General features: G+C 42.9%; 1 protein-coding gene across 2 annotated transcripts in view; it reads left to right on the top strand.

Annotated features, from left to right (window-relative positions):
• The window catches only part of METTL15 (methyltransferase 15, mitochondrial 12S rRNA N4-cytidine), a 759,979-nt gene that overhangs the window by 644,231 nt on the left and 97,919 nt on the right, over positions 1-17,829 (top strand). The gene's annotated exons all lie outside the window — the stretch shown is intronic.

The following is a 17,829-nucleotide window of genomic DNA, read 5'->3' on the forward strand; positions in this document are numbered from 1 at the left end:
TGAAGATCAATACAAACGAGGCAACAAAGAAGATCCTCGTATATCAAAAACAGTAAGAATAGCCAGAATTTTAAAGACTCATTCATCCACCCATTGAATCATGTCACTTCGTACATATCAGGAAAGGAGTAGGACTCCGCACGATCGTCCAGTGCCATGCTCTGACTTTTAAGGAACAGTCGCTCGTTGTTCCTTAGTCTTTAACAGTGGCAATAGGGGGGTTAAAGGTCGGAGGATAGCAACACTGAAACGGAGAAACCTTCATCCAAACTACAACAAGCGTACTCACATCTTAGGCACAGTTCCATGCTGGAGACCTACCCGACAAGCGCACTCCCGGAAGTGACGGGAAGACTGCGGCAGTCAGGTAAAAGTGTCACAGCGTCCATTGTGGACCAATCGGAATGCGGGGCAGTGCTGAACAACTAAAAGACGGCCCGCCCCAGGCATGTAAAGGAAACAGGCCGCTAGGTGTACCCAAAGAAACTCCAGGTGCTTAAATAAAAGACCCCCAGGCTAATGTATCTCATATGTCAATTTCAAATATCTGTATAAAAAGATAACTCAATAAGAGTATAAACATGGTCAGAGATCAAAGTTGTTAGTGTCTCAAGAGTGATTCTAAGTGAAACAGAGTGCTACAAAAATATATAAGATAAATGAGTCACAGGGCTAAGCGTATAAATCTTATGCTGTCACCAAGTAATACATGGATTTATGGTAAATTAAGGACCATTGGAAAAAACTCCATGGGATGTCATCGTGTAGCCCATTAATATGGGTCCAAAATTTAAAGACTCATCGTTCTTCCTTAGCAAACAAACGATTAGAGCCATTAGGTAAATAGTTTGGGGCCTCAAGTATCACCCACCATAAATCTTTGGGGCTGTGATTGGCTACAAGAAAGTGAACGCTGAGTTTGGTAGTGTTGCATCCACATCTGATATTGCTGCGATACTCATTGATTCTGGTCTTGACCGGTTGTGTGGTCATTCCTACATAACGTAACTGGCAGGGACAGGTGATCATATAAATGCACTTGCGGGTATTGAAGTTGGTGTGTTTGAGGAGGCGCCATTTGCCCAAGGTGTGTAGATCCAAAGATTCTATACTTAAGGTCAGCGGGCACACATTGCAATTCCCATATGGAAGATGACCTTGTACCGGTGGGAGTTGCCACAATGTTGTTTGCCTAGATCTTAATGTCAAAGCCCTGGGCGAGTGTGAACTATGAGGTCTCTGATATTCTTCGTTGATTTGAACGCAAACCACCTCACCTCCACTGAACTGGATAGACAACCTTTTATTGACCAGTCGTTTGATAGTATTGGACAAGGGGTAAAGGTCGAAACACATGTCAGTCGGGGTTCAGAGTCATTGGGTACAGTCGCCAGTAGTGCCTCTCTATTGTTATTAAAGGCCCGTTTACTGGCCGAGTTGATTATCTGGCGTGGGTAATGTCTGTCGAGCAACTTGGAAGTAAGATTCTCTGCTTGTGATTCAAAAAAGGAATTATTACCACAATTATGGTGAAGGCGTAGGAACTGACCGTAAGGTAGATTGTCCCACAGTGCTTTTGGGTGATGGCTCTTTTATAGCAGAAGGTTATTGCGGTCGGTTTTCTTACGATAGGTGGTCGTCTCTAATGGTTGATGGTAATCAAAAGATCAAGAAATGGGATTTGGGTAGTAGTTAAAGTGGAAGAAATTTTAAAAAAAGGGTCCAATCCATTGATCCATGTGGTGAACGAACCCACTGTTTCAATAGGGCCATGCCATACAATCATGATATCGTCAATGTATCTTTGCCACAATTTAATATTAGCCTTAAAAGGGTTAGAATCTTTGAGTATGAATTGTTCCTCAAAATGTTACACATAGAGACAGGCCAAACTGGGAGCAAAGGTGCTTCCCATCGATGTCCCCTGTATTTGGTGATAAAGTTATTCCTCAAACTTGAAGTAATTCTCAGTCAGGGCCAGGGATGCACATTGCATGATGAAAGAAATAGGAGTTAGAGAATCCCATGTATTGTGAACAAGTGTTTCTCTCGTAGGGGATTTCCATGTATAGTCATAAGCACTGAATAGTTCTGCGTGCCTGCGGGGACCCCGGAGCACTGATGTGAAGTATATTCTTAAGTGCAGATACCACCCCTTTGAAAAAGGTCTGTCAAAACCCACTTAAGAATAACACTGTGCAGCCTATGTGAACAGCTACACAGTCCAAATTGTTGAAAAGAAAACAGCTGTAGTGTAAATTCACGTTCAAATACCTATTTATTCTAGAAATGTAATAAAAAATACATTCTCATACTTTATTTACACCTCTCATGAGAATAAAATAATGCAGGGCAGTGTAGCCCATAGGCTGCCATTAAACAGAATGTAAATAGAGCTGTGCCTTTAAGAAAGTAAAGTCTTCCTGTATCCCATCATGCACAGCAAAAGGCAATTGCCTCAGTTCTTTTTTCCGGCTCCTTCTAACAGGACCCTGAAGCATTGAGCACTACCTCACAAAGCCTTTTTTTGACAGAAATTCAATTAAAACCTTTTGAATTTCAATTTCACTCGACGTTTTTAATATTGAGTGAACATTTGCTAACCTTTTATGTCAAATTCTGACAGAAATTTAAGGTTTTTCTATTTTAGAAATGCCTTCACTTTTTGATAAATGTCCTTCTTGTGGCAGAAAAAAGGTTAAAACAGACCCACACCGGGTCTGTATAATTTGCCTTCCATCCAGCCACAAACCTAACTCCTGTGACATCTGTAGAACTTTCTCCAGAAGGACCCTTTGTGATAGGGAGAAAATTCGACTTCAGGCAAGAGAGGACAGGAGAAGAAGTGGTCAATCTGCCACAGAGCGAGGAGAAGGTCAGTCTTCTACCAGGGCTCACCCTGTTTCCTCTGCAACTTCTGCCAGACCTGCTCAGAAACGGCATAGGTCTCCGACGACGTCAAGGGCATCGACGTCGAGGCCAGGAACGGCGCCAACATGCTCGCCGTCGAGGACTGGTTCACCGGCGAGAAAGAAGCATCGCTCGACGTCGGCAGCCGTTTCGCCGTCGAGATGGCGTAGACGCTCGCTGTCGAGAAGATCTGGGTCCGGGTCTCCGTCGACGCGACGAGGACGGTCGGCGTCGAGAAGATCTGGGTCCGGTTCGCCGTCGACGAAGACGATCGTCGTCGAGAGAGTGTGCTCGCCGTTGAAGACGGTCGCCGTCATCACATCAACGTCAAGGGAGGTCGTCGTCGAGAGGATCTCAGCGACGAGGGGAATCGACGTCAAGAGGCACCCGCCGTCACCGTACTTCGACGTCGAGGAGTGTGTCGACGTTGAGGCGACAGTCAAAGAGACCTAGAAGGGTTTATACCACTTCAGAATCCTCGGCCTCACTCATCCTACTACCAGCTTCGCCACAGCTCTCTCCTCAACAGCCGCCGTTGCCGCAGACACCAGTAACACCTACGGCACCTCTTCCGGCTCCCCCTTCAGAGTCTGTTCCGAGGACTCCAGCGGAATCCATAAGACATTCCAGACATTCCTCTAGACGTTCGTCTTCCTCTCGGCACCATCGTCATGAGTCACTTCAGAGGTCTCCACATTCACGTCATAGACATTCTTCTTCGTCTACACGGGACTACTCTCCAACCCTATCGGACTCACCGTCCCCGAGAGTGTCCCCCATGGATGACGTGAATACATTCCAAGAGGTCCTAGTGCGCGGGGCGACCAAACTAAATGTCCCGCTGGCGGTACCCGCCCCATCGACCTCAGTGATTTTCGAGACTTTACGCCAGAGGACATCTTCAAGACCTTTACTTCCACTGGTCCCGGGTCTTATTGAACCAGCAATGGATATTTTTCTGACACCGGCCACAACGAAATCTGCTCCTTCCAGACTTATTAAAAAGTATCGCCCACCGGAGCAAGACCCTCTATTCCTAAGGTCGGACCCGGTGCCGGACTCGGTGGTTATAGTAGCGGCAAAGAAATTACACTCTACATCACCGTCTTCCTTCTCGCCTCCGGACAAGGAGAGCAGAAAGATCGATGCTGCAGGCCGAAAAGTATGCTCTACCACAGCCATCACAATGAAAGCAGCCAGTGCCACTACTTTATTAGGAAGATATGATCGGGCCCTTTGGGACTCTATGCTGCAGTTTGCAGAGCATCTACCCAAGGACAAAAGGGAAGATTTCTTGGAGGTCGTGGGTGAGGGTGCCATGGTTTCCAACCAGGTGATAAGCGCTGCTGCTGATTCTTCGGTGCTGTCGGCACATAACTACGCTCATGGAGTAGCGTTAAGACGACACGCTTGGTTGCGATTGACATCTCTCAAACCAGAGGCACAGCAGAGAATTCGGAATTTACCATTCTCAGGCTTCACCTTGTTCGGCTCTCATGCCGATGACGAGATGTCAAAATGAAGTCTGAGCTAGACACTTTAAAAGCGGTAGGCATCAAACGCCCAAAAGAACAACGAAAAGTATTCCGTCCCTACCAGCGAAGGCTTTTCACCCACAGGTATCAGACACCACACTGGATGTCCTCACGTCCCCAGGAGCAACAGCAGCATCAAAGGGCCTTCTCGACTCAGCGAAAGTCGACAAGGGGTGGTTCCACGCCGCAAACTCAGGCAACTCACCAGGCTCCCGTGTCTAAGCCCTGAATCTTTGCTTCCCCCTCCTCCGTTATCCACTCCGGTAGGGGGAAGTATCTCAAATCATCTGGACAAGATGCATTACATCAGACGCTTGGGTATTGAATATTGTGCGAAATGGTTACGCTCTCAGATTCACCAGTCCTCCTCCATCTGTTCCACCCAAACCAGCCAGCCACCACCTCGAAGCTCTTTAGTTAGAAGTCGCTATTCTATTACAAAAAAGAGCTATAGAACCCGTCCCGATCAGCCAACGCGGGAAAGGGATTTATTTGAGGTATTTTCTAGTGCCAAAGAAGGACAAACAAGAGTTTCGTCCCATTCTAGACCTAAGGACAGCAAACAAGTGGATTCGCAAAGAGAAATTCAGGATGCTATCCTTGCACCAAATTTACCCGCATCTTCGTCAGGGCGACTGGCTCTGCGCAATAGACCTTTGCGACGCTTATTTTCACATTCCGGTGAGCAAGAAACATCGAAAATTCCTAAGGTTCACCGTCGGCAAAAGTCATTACCAATTTGCGGTTCTGCCCTTCGGCTTCAGCGCCGAGAACATTTTCCAAATGCATGGCGGTGGTAGCCGCCCATTTGAGGAAGCATCGAATATTTGTCTACCCCTATCTAGACGATTGGCTCATAAAGGCCTCCAACTATCTAGAGGCCAAACAACATTTCAAATGGGCTCAACAGCTGCTACAGAATCTCGGTCTTCAAGTCAATCTTCTGAAGTCCACAGCAACGACTGTTCAGAGGCTGCATTACTTAGGGGCCATTATAGATACCAATCAAGGAAAGGTGTTTCCTTTGGAGGAACGACGATTATCGATTCTCCAAAAGTGCAAACAACTAGAGAGAACACCACAGACCACTGCAAGAGTAATAGCCTCTCTACTGGGCTCGATGGCGTCTTGTATCCACCTCGTTCCCAATGCTCGCCTCCATATGAGACCCTTACAGAAATGCCTGGAGGATCAATGGTGTCAACTGATCGACGATTGGGAGAGCAGAGTCCTTCTTTGTCCCCACGCCCTACAGTCCCTCTAGTGGTGGTGTTCACCCAACAATCTCTTGGTGGGGATTCCTTTCCATCAACAGCCTCCAGCTCAAACCATCGTAACAGACGCATCACTGCTCGGATGGGGAGCGCTCATGGATCATCTTCGAGTCCAAGGCAAGTGGTCACAGAGAGAGAGTCTCTATCATATCAACCTGCTGGAGCTTCGCGCAGTCCATCTTGCGCTCAAGGCCTTCCTACCTTCTCTGAAAACGGAAACTCTCCTCCTCCAGACGGACAACGTGGCCACCATGTATTACGTAAACAAACAAGGAGGCACCAGGTCCAGGATATTATCCAGAGAGGCTCAGACAATCTGGCATTGGCTTCTAGCCAGGAACCTGTCGCTAGTGGCAACTCACCTGCCGGGCAGCCAGAATGTTCAAGCGGATGCTCTCAGCCGCGTAATGGACGAGAACCACGAATGGGTATTACACGACGATGTCGTTCGTTCCATTTTCGCACTATGGGGTACCCCCTCTATAGACCTATTCGCAACCCCAGAAAACAAAAAATGCCAAAACTTCGCCTCCAGATATTACCATCCAGGGACACTGGGGAATGCCCTGTGGATAAGCTGGTCAGGAGCATTTCTTTACGCCTTTCCACCGCTTCCCCTGATACCGGCAGTCCTCCAGAAGCTATCCAATGCCCAGTCCAAAATGATTCTAATTGCTCCAGAATGGCCACGCCAATGGTGGTTTCCAGACCTTCTTCACCGGTCACTCAAGCCACACATCAGACTGCCTCATCGTCCGGACTTGCTCACGAAGTTCAGAGGGCAGATATCTCATCCCAACCTCTCATCGTTGAGTTTGGCAGCATGGCTCCTGAGTTAGTGCAATATGGACACTTGAACCTACCTCAGGACTGTATGGAAATCCTAAGAGAAGCAAAGCGCCCTTCCACACGATCGGCTTATGCATGCAAGTGGAAAAGATTCTGTGTGTGGTGTTTGGACAACAACGTTGACCCGGTATCCTGTGGAGAGGAAACTATCCTGCCATACTTGCTAAGTTTGGCAAAATCGGGTTTACAATTGACATCAATAAAAGTGCACTTGGCGGCTCTAACGGCATATAGAAAGAGCCCCTCTCAAACCTCCTTTTTTAGGATCCCAATTATGAAGGACTTCCTGGAGGGCTTAAAAAAGGTCTTTCTTCCCATTAGGAGGCCATCTCCTCCATGGGAACTGAATGTTGTCCTATCGCGTCTGATGCTACCTCCGTTCGAGCCAATACATAAGCATCACTTCAACATCTCACGTGGAAAACTGCCTTTCTGGTTGCAATCACATCAGCGCGTAGGGTCAGCGAAATCCAGGCCCTTTGCGCTCAAGAACCCTACACGGTCTTTCATTCTGCGAAAGTAGTGATGAGGACTCATCCAAAATTTTTACCAAAAGTCGTTTCCGACTTTCATGTGAACCAAACCATTTCATTACCAACTTTCTTTCAAAATCCAACTACCCCTGCCGAGAGAACTCTGCATTCTCTGGATGTAAATTTTACTTGGACAGGACAAAATGCTTACGTAAATCACAGCAGCTCTTTGTTAACTATGGCCCAGTTAGAACAGAGTTGGGCACGTCTAATGTATACTGTTATGTTATCAGTTAGCGAACAAATCTCTTGGTGGCAGGCCAAAAGCCCATTCTACTAGAGGGAAGGCAGCTACTGCGGCCTTAATGAGAAATATCCCATTGGCAGAGATATGCAAGGCAGCCACTTGGAAATCGGTCCATACCTTTACACAGCATTACTGCCTTGATACAGACGCTAGGGCAGATGCGCAGGTTGGACAGGCCTTGCTTAAGAATTTATTTGCATGACTCATGTTTTTTGTCAGTATTATTCTGTCTACTCCACCGCAGTTATGGGGATGGGCTTGCTAGTCTATTTAGTGCTTATGACTATACATGGAAATCCCCTACGAGAGAAGGAATGGTTTCTTACCTGTAACTCCAGTTCTCTCGTAGGGGTATTTCCATGATAGTCATAAGCAACCCTCCCTCCTCCCCGGTGATTTTGACATAGAAAAGGTTGCCATAGTAGTATCGATGTTGGTACTCCAACGAATGTTTTGTTCCTTCATGTCAGGTTACAAGCCTTCAAAAAGAACTGAGGCAACTGCCTTTTGCTGTGCATGATGGGATACAGGAAGACTTTACTTTCTTAAAGGCACAGCTCTATTTACATTCTGTATAATGGCAGCCTATGGGCTACACTGCCCTGCATTGTTTTAATCTCATGAGAGGTGTAAATAAAGTATGAGAATGTATTTTTTATTACATTTCTAGAATAAATAGGTATTTGAACGTGAATTTACACTACAGCTGTTTTCTTTTCAACAATTTGGCCTGTGTAGCTGTTCACATAGGCTGCACAGTGTTATTCTTAAGTGGGTTTTGACAGACCTTTTTCAAAGGGCTGGTATCTGCACTTAAGAATATACTTCACATCAGTGCTCCAGGGTCCCCGCAGGCGCGCGGAACTATTCAGTGCTTATGACTATCATGGAAATACCCCTACGAGAGAACTGGAGTTACAGGTAAGAAACCATTCCATCTTCAACAACCTGGAGAGTTGCCTCCTGAGGTGTATTTGTATATAGGGACTTCACATCTAAACTTATCAATGTATGCACCTGTTCAGTGCCATTAATCTGATCAACTAGGTTCAGAACTTCCATGGTGTCCTTAAAAAAGGTAGACATCTTCTGTACTAAAGGCTGGAGGAAGTGGTCACACAATTTGGAAAGTGGTTCAAGAATAGAACCAATCCCTGAGACAATTGGTTGTCCAGGGGGAGGTAGTGTATCCTTGTGAATTTTTGGAAGACAATAGAAATAGGGTATACGTGGATCAGGAGTGTCTAAGAATTCAGCCTCTTTGAGTGAGATCCAGGCATTGGTTAATGCTTCATTAATCATGGACCGTATCCTAAGTTGTAACCTTCCAGTGGGGTCCTGAGCAATTGGAGCATAGTAAGTGAATCACTCAGGAGGTGTAAACACTCTTGCTTTTAATTTTAGAAGTGTCTTGGGAACCTGTGTCCCTTTTCTTCTTCAGGAACAATGTACCTTATTGATTTGTGTTATTTTCTTGATTACTCATTTGGTGTTCCTGTTAGTTTTTCTTAGGGTAGTGATATTTCTTGTGCTATGCTACCGTTCATTGCTGCTTTCGGGGATTTTAATCCTGATTTGGCTTTTTCCTTTTTAAGGGAGCAGAATTTTTTCTACAAATTTGTATTGTTCACATCATGTTTTTGCTGTGAGATATGCATATCAGTTTGGGAAGGGGTTACCTATTCATCTACGCTTGAAAGAGGGAAAGTGAAAGAAGATCCTTGCACTTGTATACATTTACACCATTAGGCTTTGTTGAATCCTTGTGCTTCTGAAGTATTTATGCCCACAGCTGTGAAATCCTATATAAATCCATAGGTTTTGAAGAAAAGCGTCTTCTGGATTTTTCATTTTCTGCCCTGGGAGTACAGGTTGCAGTGGGAGCTTTCATGAATATCTTAAATGTGCCATCTCTTACTGAACGTGTACTTGGGGCATGCCACAGGGTTTGAAAGAACTCATGATCGACCACAGGATGTGCCTCTAAAATTACCTTCTGACAGTCTTATATCTTTTGCCCATCACATTCTTATGTAATTTGTGGAAACTATGGTCTCCTCTACGCCATAAGCCCTGTGTTCAGTTTCTGCCGGTGACCAGGATATTCTACCCGTTCATAAATTTTGTTCCAAAAGTAAAGATTGTTTTCCATTTGAATCAAGTTTTTGTCTGTTTTGCTTTTATCTCATCTGTTTCTACAACAGAATTAAAAAAATCTATATCTTGGCGAGAGATGGCATTCAGAGTTTATCAAGATAGTAATTTTGGCAGTGAGGTAAGCAATGAAACTCAACTTAACTGAGTAGGCTTTCCTCTTACCAATGTGGGAAGAAATTTGACATTGGGCAATATGTGCAATCCTTTGCTCATGGCTTTTTTGAACCATGTTAACTAGAATTCAAAGACTCACCCATTGCATCAAGGGAATTGTAAGATGATGTACTTCCGTATATCTCTGCTGTGCAATAGGCTCATGTTGAAGTAGAAAATTGTAAAAGTTACTAGTGAGAAAATAATGTGTGCAATTATGGCAGAAAGTCTGTTGTGAACAACTTGCTGGAGAGCCGAGCTGATGAGAAAGTAAGATTTTATAATAAAGCTAAGTCTACAATTATGCTGTGGCAAGTCGCAGGAAATGGGGTATTGATATGGGAAGAGGGTACCCCTATTAACTTAATTAATCTTCCCCGGTTAAGTCAAAACATAGTTCTGCACAACCCATGGTTGCTATGGTGAAACCAGCAGGGAATACCCAGGATACTGTGGTTTACATTTAGGCAATGCAAGCAGTTTTAAAGTTCAAAGTGTCAAGGCAGGCATTCTCAATACCACTGAGCAGGTTTGTGATGTGGTTCCTATTATGATAGCAAGACTGCATGTTTATGGCTGCAGCACCACTAAGTGAGAGACCGAGGCAACTCCACAGCACTTTGGAAACTGTCGGCCTGACTCCTGGCTAGTCTGCAGTATCTTACCCAACCCTAGAAAGGAGAAGACAATTTGTGGCAACCTAAAATTGACACACTGACTCCACAGGGAAGTTGTGATGAACAGATCATACCCTTTTCTCTAAGTGACTTAGTGACTCACACATGCCAAGGCAGAGCACAAGATGCAAACTGGATTTCAATTAATTTATTGAAGCAGTTGCATCCTTGTATAAAAAGCATGAGCTGTGATAATAAGGCAGATGACACATACTTCAGTAATCATCATTACAATCAGTGTAAAGAAGATAAACAACTCAACCACATTATATGAATTTAAAGAGTATAGAGATTCCTTCCTACGCCCTAAGTCTAGGTCTGAGAGCAAAGAGGTGGTAGTCCTTCTGCCTCTCCCGATCTAAGGTAGAAACCCCAACCCCATACCTGAATGTGGTAGCAAGGGTCCGTTTGTTGTCTGGATGGTAATCCTCTTGGGATGCTGAAGGATCAGCATCGGGATCACCAAAGCTGTCTGTAGACTGGTGTGTGTCCCAGGACAGCCATGACTGGAATGCCCTCTGCTCCTCTTAGGCTTATGTGTTGTTTATATAATAACTCATACAGAGTTCTGAGAATAGGTCTTACGTACTGGTGTGTTTAGAAAATGGCGACTGACTCCTGAGCTCCTGGAGTGGCATTACAAGGTAGTATATCATGTACCCTTCATGACAGATTTGAACAGGCCCAAAGTGCCTTGGGTACAAATGTCTGATAAAATGTGCAGCACAAAAAACCATGCATTCTTAAAAAGATGCAGCTGATAAAAATATTTTAAAAATGAGCTAAAAGCTGGCAGTGCTAAAGAATATGACATTTATAAAATGAATATGAATGTAAAAGACAGGTTACGGGCCTAATGCTACGGGCTGGGTGCTAAAGGCGAACCACAACACCCTTCCCTTGCTGGAACAGGAGTGCAAAGACTAGTACCTAATACTAGCTAATATAATACTCATAAAAGTTCTAAAATACATAAAAACTTTCAATCCATAAAAGTACTAGAAACTATAAATTCAAAAGTAAAATGTAAAAGGATGTCCATGCCCACAAGCAGTACAAGCCAAAGTATAAGGCCAAATTGAAATAATGCAACGTTTGACTAAAAAAAGTGACCATTAAGTCATTGGAATCCCACATGAGGTCATCAAACATGGTCGTAGTAGAGATGGAAACCAGGCTAGACCTACTTCGGCGTACTGTAAAACCACCATAGCCTAATTGAAAAAGTAAGGGGAAGACACATGATCTGTAGTCTCAGCCATAACCATAGCCGAGAAGGCGGCTTTCTGTGCTGTTTAGATGTCAGGGCACCAGGAGCCAAAGGGACGTCCATGGAAGCTATCTCATAAATTTTCTTCCAAAAGTAAAGACTGATTTACATTTGAATCAAGTTGTTGTCTGTTATGCTTTTAGCTCATCTGTTTCAACAACAGAAGAAAACTGGTAAGAGGTACCACGTAGCAACCACAGTCTGATTGGACAACTCCGGCAGTGTACCCTCATCAAGAACATTATCAGATTTATCTCCACAGAAAGTGCTTGTTACAAACAAGCCACACATCCAGTACTTGTTCGAAAGGGCACATAAACAACTCAAAACAGGCTGCACACAGCAAAATACTGGCCGAAATGACAATGACCAGTCCTTAGCAAGTTTTTCCAACAGTGCAACTTCAAAGTACTATATCATGCATTCACAACACAATTAGGCTGGTGGGAGCTCGTTCACTCCTCTTTGTAGAGATGGGGCAGCCATTGTGAATTAAAACATTCTACAGCAGGATACCACCAATTAATGCCAAAACAATCTGGAAACCTCCAAAAACACTCACAAATAGCAAGTGAATGGCAGAAGGTATTATAAGAGACACTGGAATGTACCTAAAAATCCATATCCGACATCCTTAAAAAAGCTTACAATCCCTGCGGTATTAGATGCATTAAAAATGCAATTCACCAAAGTGTTTTAGAAAGTTTCTATTTAAAAGAGACTGTATCTCAGTAGATGACCCTGCCACTTCCAGGTCATATTTCTCAAGGGGGGATGTGAGTGCCACATAATTTTAAATAATAGTTCTTTTAGTCTGCTCAGCTTGTCGGAATTGACATAGGTAGCAATGTGAAGCTACAAATCTGCTATTTTATCTCTTGCATTTGAGGGAAAAGTAAGTTCCCACAACAGGTCGGTATATGAGAAACAGAAATCACACATGCAACACCTGTTCTCATCTCACAACATCCTTAATCAATCAGCATCAACTAATCCCCATTTAAGAGTAACTGAAATACCGGGTGTATCATAGAGACGGGAATAACCTTCAAATAGCACGCTAAGTCAGCTACCGACGCATTGCAAGTACTGTGCAATGCCCACTGTTTGCAAATCATTGAATGGCTTACCGAAGATTCACATTCGCTTCTGCGGTGAAAAACCTTCTTTTTGCCACTCACACATTTGAAATTAAAGGGAAACTTTCACACCTCATGGATATAACTATCTCCTAACTATTCAACTGGAAAATGTTTCAAACACAAGATGAATTGGAATGTTGATATGGGCAGGGATATCACCCCATGTATTAACCACACTGATGATCTCGTTTCAGCTACAGTAAAAGGCAATTTTCCTAGCTTTTCTATATTAAGCATGATGTACTTAGCTTCCTTCTTTGCCATTACCTGTTGAAGAACTTGTGAAGTCTAACTCAACTGCATAATGGACCTAAGCTGAGTTTGTCCATGTTGTAAAAATGGCATGTCGTTTTGGATAATGCCAACAGCACAGGTCACAATGTTGTTTATTGTGTACAGTATATAAAAGTGGACAACGTGTTCAAACCATTATCAACAACGGCTAAAGGTTTTTCTACGTAATGCATATAGAAATCTCTTGGAGCCTGGTTTTCTAGGACCTAACAACAAATCTTATAAGTCTTTGTCCTCAGAAAGGAGAGAGAGGTGTTCTTTTGCAGCTGTTAGCATGAACCATTGTTGACATAATTTACCCATGCTGCATGTTGTAACAATACCCAAATGCTGTATGGTGACTTAATGAGGGTCCAGTCTACGCCCTAAAACCCCACGCGGAGTTAATAAAACGTGCATGACAACCATTTATGTCCACCGGTCACAGTAACCACCTGTTTGGACCTGAAAGTGATAAATTAAAGGTACCATTCTGAACCTTACAATAGAACTGTTCTTCTAAAACATTTATACTTTTTTGACAGTTGTCAAATTTCGTGATAAAGGGAATACTAGGCATATTCATTTTGTTTACTTTTGCTAACCCAAGGGAAATTGTTTGCTGAACAGTGTCATTCAAGAAAATCATCTGTAATGGAATTAAACATACTCTAAATAATGCTTCCATGCCTTGTATTTGCCAGTGTCTTGTTCCCCAAACCGTATTTAAGTTAATTGTCTTTTTCCAATATTCATATCTTTGGATGGCTAACTGGGAAACAAACAAATCAGAATACATTAATTTAGTGTTGGTTAGCAATATTTTCCTTGTTGTTGATGTAGGTAATTTAAAATAATATGATTCAGCATTTGTGACATCATGGCCAGTAAAATAGGTAAATTTCTCTGCATATGTTTCGGAACTCTCCACTGGTGCAGTCGGACAGTGTTCCTATTGTGTGTAATTAAAAACTACTCTAGGAGTACTTGCTCAATATGGGGAGGTAGGGAGTGTCCATAATAATGATAACAGAATATTTCCTCATAATTTGCTGTGTTCATATATAAATCTTCACTTTCAAACACAGTATAATATTCAAGCACAGGAAGCATAGAATCAACTGTTTTAGCACCCAGTCATCAGAAACAACCCCAGGTGTAATAACGTAATTCATAGAAATTTTAAACATATATGGTATTTGTATCATTTCAGTTGGGCCAAATATATCAAAAGGTACTTTATCCCAAACAATTCCATCAGGAACTGAACAACAAAATTGTTCACTAGGCACTAGTCTCTTCACAGTTTATGGGAAGACTAATAAGGCTTTAAAACCTCTTTCACCAGTTCACCAGTTCAACAGCAAAGCGTTCAGGAATATGATGGCCTTGTATAAACAGAAAAAAAGATAACAAATCCAATCAATAGAAGGCAAGCAAGCAATGCCAATATGATCCACAGTACCATGGACAAATCAAATAGTTGTGTTTAAGCCACTTAAAAAGCTTATGTATATCATGTGCTGGTGCAACAGCTGATGCTGAAGAGGTTGAAGAAAAATAACCAGAAGCAGTCTGTGGAAAAACTGGAGCTGGTGCAGCTAAAAGAGAACTGGTAGATGTATCCAAAGGGGGTTTGTCATAGACAATCCCATCTGTTTGTGTTGCACATGTAAATTGCAGATTAACATTTCGGCCATTTCTTGTCGATATAGTGGAAACTTCTTTCAACAAAAGTTCATTCTCTGCCCTCCCCAACCTCGGGTAAATAATTTCAATTTTGCTTAATGCTTGAAGAGCTATCTCTGGTATAGTAGTGAATCTGAATATGACATGCGATTGGTATGGCACACAGAATGACTCAGATTACCAAATTTGTATTGTTTTCTCGTGTATATAAATGTTTAGCTTCAAACATATCAGTCTGTAATGATCTCAATATTTGTGTATGTTGTTGTGTCCAATGTTTGCTTGAGAAATCAGGACATATTAAATCATAAAGTGGAATCTGGAATGTATGTTCTGCCAAAATAAAGAATCCTAACAAGGATTGGAGTTGCTTCATATTGTTTGGTGGTTGTAGTTGTGCACACTTCTCTAAAAAGTATGGTGCCAGACTTTTCCCATCACTTGATAGCTTGTATCCTAAAAATAGGACTCTGAGAGAAGCAATTTTCATTTTCTAAAAAATGAATTTGTAGCAGTGGTCGGCAAATTTCAGTACAATTCGATCTACCATGGCTAGATGTGTGTTGAGGGAATCGTCCATCAGATAAAAGTCATCTAGATATGACAATGCCTCAGGATCAATATCATGCAATATCGATGTTGCACAGGCTGAGAATAATCCTGGACTCTTCTTATACCCCTGGAGAAGTAGACAAAAATGAGGCTGAGAGACTAACGTGGAGATTGTGTTTAGAACCCAGCTTTCAGGTGCTAGATTTTGGCAGAAAAGCCTGCTGGAGATATCTAAGGTTGTTTTGTATTTTTTGCTTCCAGTGCTGTTCATAAGAGCTGTGCTATGTGAAATTGGAATTTCAAGTGTGTGTGTGTTTGTGTTCTGTAAGGTTGGTCCGACTTAGCTATAGGAAACCAAGGAATATTCATTACTTCCTGGTACTCTAGTTGTGAGAGAATCTCCCTCACTCGGGCTTTAGCATCATATCTTATTGGGTACTGAAGTTGTACTTGTGGATTGGACTGTATGGGTTTTGCATGATAAGGTGAGTTCCTGTCTCAACCCACGTGGTTGCGGTACAGCGCTGGAACCTGTGTCAGAGCTCAATCTGCAGCATAGGTTTCCTTTACTGTATATGAAACAAGGACTGAGAAAGAAGGCAAAACTACATCTTTCCCTTGTGGGAGCCTTTGGACAAACTCCGGCAGCCAATATTTTTCTGTCAGAAGAATGTCATAGCTTAGTGTTAATCTTTCTTAGAAAATTACTTTAATTGTGCGCTTAATGTTCCCCTCAATTTGAATTTCTAATTTGTAGACCGTATCAGGCGGGGCGACGCGCCTGTCTGGGTTTTCGACTTCAAGATATAGCTGTCACATCCAGAAGCTCTTAAAGATTCTGGTGAACAATTGTGACCTCTGCCATGCTGTCTAGCAGAATCACTGCACACGTCCTGTTAGTCAGTATTTTTCTTAATATGTGTGGCATACTTGGCCGAAAGTGCTGCAGCCTTCTTTTTGAATTAGGGTTGTGTTGTGGAAGTTTCTCTTCCTTTATGATCAGGAAGTCAGGGGAGCCTTCTGAGGTCCTTTTTTGGTTTCCCTTACTCGTTTCTGTGTTGTGACCGCCCACCTCTCTTAGTCCATTTGTCAGATAAGATTGTAGCATTTCTCTGAGGTCTCAGAATGTGGAGATTCTCCTCATTGTTCTACTTTATCTTTGTTAGATGTATCCTTCTCAGAATTACCTTTAAGTTGTGGCTTAGTTGGTGTGGACCCCAGACTATCCTGGCCTATACTAGTATAAGTCTTAGTGATAATCTTTGACAACTTGCGATCTTGGTCTATTTGAGGAACGTCTCTGAGCCACTGGCGTATTGCCAGTGCTGCAGTTTCCCCTTCAAAATAACTTAAAATAATTGAGGGGATTGTGTCAAAATTGCCCATCATCCCCAATTCCAACGCATGGGAAGCCGTGTGTCCACCAGTGTCTGCGTACCATGTGTCGTAGTGTACACTTCAGCAAATACTGTCCCCCAAGTGACAACATCCTTTATGGAGGGAACCATTCCAAATAGCAAGCATATTGTGAGAATTCTGTGTTTATATTGGGGTTACGTGTTGATAAATACTGCTTCCATTTGATTTGTTTTTTTGCAATCCAAAATGGAATTTCTTTGCGTTTGGTGGGAGCCTTAGCCATAATTGCATTGATAGTTATTGGGTTTTTCCCAGGTGTAGCCAGTTGTTGATCAGCCCTCGCTGGGGCAGTGATCAAAATCCGCATTACGACTTGTCTTAAGCTTCTATACATTCTAATTAGATTATTATATAATTTACGCAGATCTGCTGCCTGTAAATTTTGTATGTTTGGAAATGGTATGTAGGTGGCTAATACTGACCATAAGGCCCCATAATTACTAGGTGGTCCTAATCTAATATTATCCATAACATGTGGGAGGGTGCCTTGAAACCAATTACAGTGTTCTTGATAAGGTAATGGTATTTCCAGATATTGGTAAGCTCTGTACTTTGCAGGTGTGTTTGCTACAGTGTATGTATGAAAAATGTGCATCTACTGCAGGAAAAGTGAACCATGAAATCAAAATTTCTGTTCTATACACATTGTGTGCCTCTACCACGAATGTAACATCTCCACCTCAATTAGCAAGCCCACATGCAAGTAAATATTGTGTGACCGGTTGTCCAGAATTTACTGGAACTACCACCACCAGTTGTGGTTGTGCCATATTTAAGGGGTAAAATTCAGAGATAGGATCCATTTAAAGTTCAATCTTGAGCAACCTACAGACTAAGTTTCTGCCTATTTAACTGAGGGGGATTTTACCCTAATACCACAAATATCTCTGTATGAAGGTAACTTGATACCTTTTGTATGCGATAGAGAGTTACTTATGGGATCCATGAAATTTGCACCTTACCACCGTTGGCAGATCCATGCCATGTGGTTCCCATTATGATAATTAGACTGCATGTTTAGGGCAGCAGCACCCCCGAGTGTGGAAGACTGAGTCCAACTCCACACCTCTCAGAACCCTAGAAAAAAGAAGGCGATTTGTGGTAACCTAAACCTGACACTGACTCCTCAGGGAGGTCGTGGTAAACAGA

Source organism: Pleurodeles waltl, chromosome 3_1, assembly GCF_031143425.1.
Source record: "Pleurodeles waltl isolate 20211129_DDA chromosome 3_1, aPleWal1.hap1.20221129, whole genome shotgun sequence".
In the NCBI taxonomy this organism is placed as follows: domain Eukaryota; kingdom Metazoa; phylum Chordata; class Amphibia; order Caudata; family Salamandridae; genus Pleurodeles; species Pleurodeles waltl.